Genomic DNA, 7,332 nt, shown 5'->3' with positions numbered 1-7,332 from the left:
TGTTCTCAAAAGGAAAATTGTTGTGGACTACATGTTGCTGCAAAGACATGCAATAAACAAATAATAATAACAGTAAACAATGATAAAAAACCTGTCAAGATAAACACTTGTTAAACAAATACACAGATACCGGTACAAAATAATTCTTATATAACACATCATCAGAAAGAGCAAGAACAGACCACTTCTAGATCAAACATATAAAAATATGTATATTTCATGAGTTTGCGTGTTACTGTAATGTAATTCGTTAGCAAAATAAAGGCAATCCAGCTTTGATGGAGATGTGAATATGAGACTGCACAAAGTCTAAATGCCCACTGGACTTATGTATTATTTAAAAACTATATTCACAGCAGATTTATTATTCCATTTTCATTTTTAATTCTGTTAAATTTAGGAACTGTGCTGGAATTCAAAAGACATTCTGAATGCTACATAAGGATTGTGTGTGTGTGTGTGTGTGTGTGTGTGTGTGTGTGTGTGTGTGTGTGTGTGTGTGTGATGAGTGTTTGCTCTGTCTTCGAAAGGTTATTGAGGCGCTGAACCAGTACTGTCTCTAAAGTACACTAGTTACATTTTAATTCACTAGTTAATAATGATTATTCTGTCGTAATATTTGTTCAAGACAAATGTTCATGCGAGTCTTAATACATGTAATAAATATTCATTTCAGCATTGTGCTTTGATCCCTTTATTGTGTAAGTGATGTTCAACAGCCCTCGATGTTGATGATATGATCTGTGACTGAAGGGTTCTTTTGTGTCTGAGATCAGAAACAAAAGACATTAACAATTCAAGTCCTTCAGAGTCTTTATCAAAGCTCAGCATTCTTCCCATTATGATTTTAATTCATTCTACCAAAGTACACAAATAATTTAAAGAAATTGAAGATTACATTACAAGTCCCCCTCAGCTGTTAAAGTGAAGGACGTTTGAGAAACACATGAACACTGAGCCCTCAGTTGAGCCTGATGCCACAAACACAGGATCTAAGTCTAATTTAATTTCCCAACCCACTGAGCCATACTAACCTCAGCATGCAGACCATCCAAACGAGCAGATCTGGGGCTGCAGAACATTCCAGAACCAGGCATTAAAGGGACATGTCCTCTCTGAACACCAACCACTGAGTTCCTTATGCATGAATGCTGTAATGATTTTTTAAAAAAATGTAAAAAAAAAAAAAAAAAAAGATTTATTGATTGATGGAAGCTTGTGGATCGACTATTATATACTATTAACAGAACACGAGGCTCACGAAATCACTGATGTTTTGTTAGCTTTAGAAAACAACTCATCACTCATTTTACATGATTCTGTTAAATAGCTCACTCAGAAATGTACATTTATATCATGTTGTCCCAAACCTGTGACTTTTCCTCAAAAGTTGCATCATATCTCTAGACAACAACGACTACTAAGTCTTCTAAATTCATAGGAATTGTGTGAGGAACAGAACGAACTGAAACCATAATTCACTGTAAATCTCTCATCACACTACATATGCAAACTTGTCCATTTGCTTTCAGTCATGAGACAAGAAAGAACACTGACATCATCAAACCCGGCACTAAAAATTACTAAATGTAAATGTTTTTCCTGTTTAACACTGTAAAGCTGCTTTGACACAATCCGTATTGTATAAAGCGCTATAGAAATAGAGAAGGTGACTTGACTATTTAGACAAAAAAAAATCTAACAAACTTTACTGCAGTCCAGTGTAACTGCTGTCCTATCTAAATTAAGGTAAAATGGCACAAATAAAAAGGAGCACTGATAAGAGTGTGAGAGGCTGGTAGAGGTGGGTTCAGAAACACTGCATAGTGCAGCTGAAGCTACTTACATCTTTTGCAAGATGATAATATCCAAAAATAATCTTAGCTTGATGGAATCCTCCAGACTGGGTTGAAAACGGCAGCAGAGAAATGCTTTGCTGCTGCAAGATAAAAGTCACTACAATGATGCATCCCTTATGAAACTTATGAAAGCCCTGTGTAAGAACATAAAAGGTTGTTGATTCAGAAATATGTCATACTTGTGCAAATCACGTATCAAAAGTGTCATTTCATGCACTTGCTTCCAGGACCTAGTGAGCCGCCTAAACTTGAAGGTGTCAAAGGTGTGATTATGACACACAAAAAAAAAAACACTCTAAAAGGTGATTATGCTGCTTTAGTGAAAATCTAATGAAAATTTTGCACCTATTACTGGATATATTCTTCAGCTGTTACAGAACAGGTGGAAACGCGTGGCCCGACAGTGATCCAGATCCAAACGATGATAAAGCATTTCAGCTACTTTAAGGATAGAATGTTCATCTGAAACTCCCATTAAACTATTAGCTGGTAAAAAATGTGTCAGCTTGGGGGGGCTCGTCTCTCCTCAGTCTCTTAGTGTGTAATTTATAGCTGTTTGTTTATTATTGTTTTGTAGGTGCTGGAGGAGGATGATGTTTTTTTTTGTTTGTTAATGGTGAAATCCATTCTGGATTGTGCCAAACTCAGTGTGTTGCTTTAAAATCAAGAATGAACACAGCAAGAACTGTGTGAATTAAAAATACATAAACAACTTAACAAGCATGAATCAGTCACCAGAAACATTTTAGGTTTAGGGTTAGTGTTAATAGTTGTAATATTCTTCATTTTTTTTTTGTTTTTTAGGTTTAGGGTATTTAGGTTACAAATCCATTGTGGGAACATTGTTTTGAAGTGTTTCTAAAAAGATTAAATGTGCAGTTTCCTTGGCATGATTTTAATATTATTTAAAGTTTACAAAAATGTTTCTTCCGTTTTACCATTTTTTACCTAAAGATAATGTTATTTGAATGTTCATTTTTAATATTCTAAGAATCTTAACATGTGCAATGTTCTGTTGTGATTGGAATGTTATTTAATGGTTACATATAAAATATTTAAAACTAACCCACTAATATTTTTCACCCAAAATATGTTTTTGAATATTTATTTTTAATATTCTAAGAATGGGAAATGTTCAGTTTTGTTGTTGTGATTATTACATTATTTAAAGATTACATCAAGTGCAAATAAGTCACCTTTATTTATACAGGTCCTTCTCAAAAAATTAGCATATTGTGAAAAAGTTCATCATTTTCCATAATGTAATGATAAAAATTAAACTTTCATATATTTTAGATTCATTGCACACCAACTGAAATATTTCAGGTCTTTTATTGTTTTTTAATACTTATGATTTTGGCATACAGCTCATGAAAACCCCAAATTCCTATCTCAAAAAATTACCATATCATGAAAAGATTCTCTAAACGAGCTATTAACCTAATCATCTGAATCAACTAATTAACTCTAAACACCTGCAAAAGATTCCTGAGGCTTTTAAAAACTCCCAGCCTGGTTCATTACTCAAAACCGCAATCATGGGTAAGACTGCCGACCTGACTGCTGTCCAGAAGGCCATCATGACACCCTCAAGCGAGAGGGTAAGGACACAGAAAGAAAATTTCTGAACGAATAGGCTGTTCCCAGAGTGCTGTATCAAGGGACCTCACTGGGAAGTCTGTGGGAAGGAAAAAGTGTGGCAAAAAACGCTGCACAACGAGAAGAGGTGACCGGACCCTGAGGAAGATTGTGGAGAAGGACAGATTCCAGACCTTGGGGGACCTGCGGAAGCAGTGGAATGAGTCTGGAGTAGAAACATCCAGAGCCACCGTGCACAAAAGTGTTTTGAACCAAAACAGCGGCAGAAGCGCCTGACCTGGGCTACAGAGAAGCAGCACTGGACTGTTGCTCAGTGGTCCCAAGTACCTTTTTTCGGATGAAAGCAAATTTTGCATGTCATTCGGAAATCAAAGGTGCCAGAGTCTGGAGGAAGACTGGGGAGAAGGAAATGCCAAAATGCCTGAAGTCCAGTGTCAAGTACCCACAGTCAGTGATGGTCTGGGGTGCCATGTCAGCTGCTGGTGTTGGTCCACTGTGTTTCATCAAGGGCAGGGTCAATGCAGCTAGCTATCAGGAGATTTTGGAGCACTTCATGCATCTGCTGAAAAGCTTTATGGAGATGAAGATTTCGTTTTTCAGCATGACCTGGCACCTGCTCACAGTGCCAAAACCACTGGTAAATGGTTTACTGACCATGGTATTACTGTGCTCAATTGGCCTGCCAACTCTCCTGACCTGAACCCCATAGAGAATCTGTGGGATATTGTGAAGGAGAAAGTTGAGAGACGCAAGACCCAACACTCTGGATGAGCTTAAGGCCGCTATCGAAGCATCCTCCATAACACCTCAGCAGTGCCACAGGCTGATTGCCTCCATGCCACGCCGCATTGAAGCAGTCATTTCTGCAAAAGGATTCCCGGCCAAGTATTGAGTGCATAACTGAACATAATTATTTGAAGGTTGACTTTTTTTGTATTAAAAACACTTTTCTTTTATTGGTCGGATGAAATATGCTAATTTTTTTGAGATAGGAATTTTGGTTTTCATGAGCTGTATGCCAAATCATCAGTATTTAAAACAATAAAAAGACCTGAAATATTTCAGTTGGTGTGCAATGAATCTAAAATATATGAAAGTTTAATTTTTATCATTACATTATGGAAAATAATGAACTTTTTCACAATATGCTAATTTTTTTAGAAGGACCTGTATAGCGCTTTTAACAATACAGATTGTGTCAAAGCTTACTGTACAGCATTAATTAGGAAAATAGTGTCTAATGCAAAATGACAATAGTAAACACTCATTTTTCAGTTAAAGGCAGTTTATCATTGAATTCAGTGATGTCATCATCTCAGTTCAGTTTAAATAGTATCTGTGCAATCAAGTCGACGATATCACTGGAAATGAAGTGTCCCCAACTAAGCAAGCCAGAGGAACCAAAACTCCATCGGTGACAGAATGGAGAAAAAACCTTGGGAGAAACCAGGCTCAGTCTGGGGCCAGTTCTCCTCTGACCAGACGAAACCAGCAGTTCAATTCCAGGCTGCAGCAAAGACAAACTGTGCAGAGGACTCAACTGGTTCCTGTGGTCTTGTCCCGGTGGTCGTCTGAGACAAGGTCTTTACAGGGGATCTGTATCTGGGGCTCATCTAGTTGTCCTGGTCTCCGCTGACATTCAGGGCTGTAGAGGTCCTTCCCAGGTGCTGACCACCATCTGGGCTGGATACATACTGGATCCGGGTGGCTGCAGTGACCATCTGTCCTGGATACAGACTGGATCTGGTGGCTACGGTGACCTCGAAATAAGAGAATCAGACTAATATTAGATTAGATGCCATTCTTCTAACGATGTAGCAAGTACATTGGGTGTTATGGGAAGTGTTCCTGGTTCCGGTTGACCTAATTAATGAAGCCTAAAATAACATCATAAGGACTGAGAATCTTGATATCAGAATGTTTTTTCAACACTATGAGAATGTATATCAAATATTACTGAAGGAATAAGAACATTAAATAAACATTACTTTAAGAACATTTTGTCCTAACATTTATAAACCTCAGTGAAAGACCCCCTATTAAACAGAATGAAACAGTTTCGGCTGACCTCACCTGATGTCCCCTTTCCTCCTCCTAATCTCTGGAGGGTCCTGCTCTCATATATCCCATACAGAGACTCCTGATGTGGATGTTTAGGGACCAGAGGCTTTAATGTCCCCATTCCTTTTGCCGTGAGGTAATCGATTGCACTCAGGGCCGCAGCTGATGTGATTTATGAGCCTATTTTTGCTGTTATGCTCCATGTACAAATTGTCTTTGGGGATGTAAATTTGCCATCTTCCTACGTTCTTGCTGACTCCAGGGGCAATTCACAAAAAGAATGTAATTTACTCATGTTTTTCTTTTCTCTGTGCTCCAGACACCTGCAAATCACATAATGCAAGAGACTAAAAGACAGTTCACTTTATCTTCATTGGTTTGTGCTTCCCGCATGCATGCTGTCATTAACACATTAACACATCACTCATTTTACTGGCTGGGCTGATACAGCTATTAATCTTGACATAAATAAAGATGCAACACAAAAGATCCACTTTTCTTGTTAATCTACAGCAAATATGACAGCTGTAAACAATCTAATCTAGGTACGGTGAGAAATGTTTATCACTGTTGAGGCTATGTTAAAGCAACACTGAAAACATCAGCTTCTCTGTGGGGGATTGCCTGTTTTTTAATAGTTTCACTTGTGCAATATCACATTAGATCAGTGTATACATATTGAAGATCAAGTGACCATGAACTAATAAATAAATTAGGCTTAACTTAAACCCAAAAAATGCAAAAGGTTTTTATTATTGCACTAGTGTACCAACAGTAGATGGTAATTAGCATTTGTGTCATAAGAGAAATGAAACATACAAACATAATAGACCTATAAACAGATGCCAGAAGCATTATGTTCACAGTGTTTAAAAGCATGCACACTCATATGAGAGCAACGATAGTCACGAAAACAACCATGTGACCAGCAGACACAAGTTAATACAAAATGAATGAATAAATAACAAAAATAAACAAATGCAGATGCAGTTAAGTCTGCAGTTTTACCGTGGAATTGGGCTACTTTTGTGCTGTTGTTTTCCGCTGGTTGTTTTTTAGTCAGCAGGTTAAAGCCATCTCCCTCCACTCCCCGGAATGCAATTTTGATGGATGGGAAAACCATGGGGAAAAAAACGTGATTGGGCTAGTTTTGAATAGCCATTGGGTTTGTTTTGTTTCCAGACCTGGCAATCCTGACAGTAACCAATTTTTCTTTTGTGGGTTTTTTTTTGTTTCCAGACCTGGCAATCCTGACAGTAACCAATTTTTCTTTTGTATCTGGTTTTAGCATCAGTGCTAGGTATTTTTACTCATTTGTATCTGACAGTAACCAATTTTTCTTTTGTATGTGGTTTTAGATAAAAAATGTTAGCTAAATAAATAAACAGACATTGATGATACAAGATCAAGAGTGTGAAAGAGAACACCTTGTAGTGTTTCAGGCATTTTGCTGCCTGAGTAAAGTCCAGTATGTCTTCCTCCATCTGCAGCTTAGAAGTGTAAATATCCAAGGTTTGCCTTTAGCCCTGTTATATAAACAAAGCCCTACTGGAGCGGATATCTTTTCCACTTAGTGTAAACCAGTGGGACAAAGCAAGCGTTTGTCTAAAGCATATTGAAACCTAGGGAGTTGTGCCATTTGGCTTCTTCTGAAGGCAGTGGTCCTTAGTGCTCCCCGGTTCTTCAGCAAGCCTTTAATGACCTGTGATGATACAGTGCCTGTCTGAAAAGCCTGAAGGGAAGTCACTGCTCTCTGAGCTAAACCTTTAACCTTCACTGCACACAGAAATAACTCTCTCACCTCCATACAGAC

General features: G+C 37.8%; 1 long non-coding RNA gene across 1 annotated transcript; it reads right to left on the bottom strand.

Moving 5' to 3' along the window:
- Positions 1–5,149: 5,149 nt before the first annotated feature.
- On the bottom strand, positions 5,150–6,731 carry LOC122147351. The gene is made up of 3 exons (XR_006161590.1): positions 6,528–6,731; positions 5,532–5,842; positions 5,150–5,208 (listed from the first exon to the last, which is right to left on the bottom strand). It is a non-coding gene; the product is annotated as an uncharacterized LOC122147351 (long non-coding RNA).
- Between the last annotated feature and the right edge of the window lie 601 nt (positions 6,732–7,332).

This window comes from Cyprinus carpio, chromosome A13 (assembly GCF_018340385.1).
Source record: "Cyprinus carpio isolate SPL01 chromosome A13, ASM1834038v1, whole genome shotgun sequence".
In the NCBI taxonomy this organism is placed as follows: Eukaryota; Metazoa; Chordata; class Actinopteri; order Cypriniformes; family Cyprinidae; genus Cyprinus; species Cyprinus carpio.
This window is presented reverse-complemented; position numbering and strand designations above follow the sequence as displayed.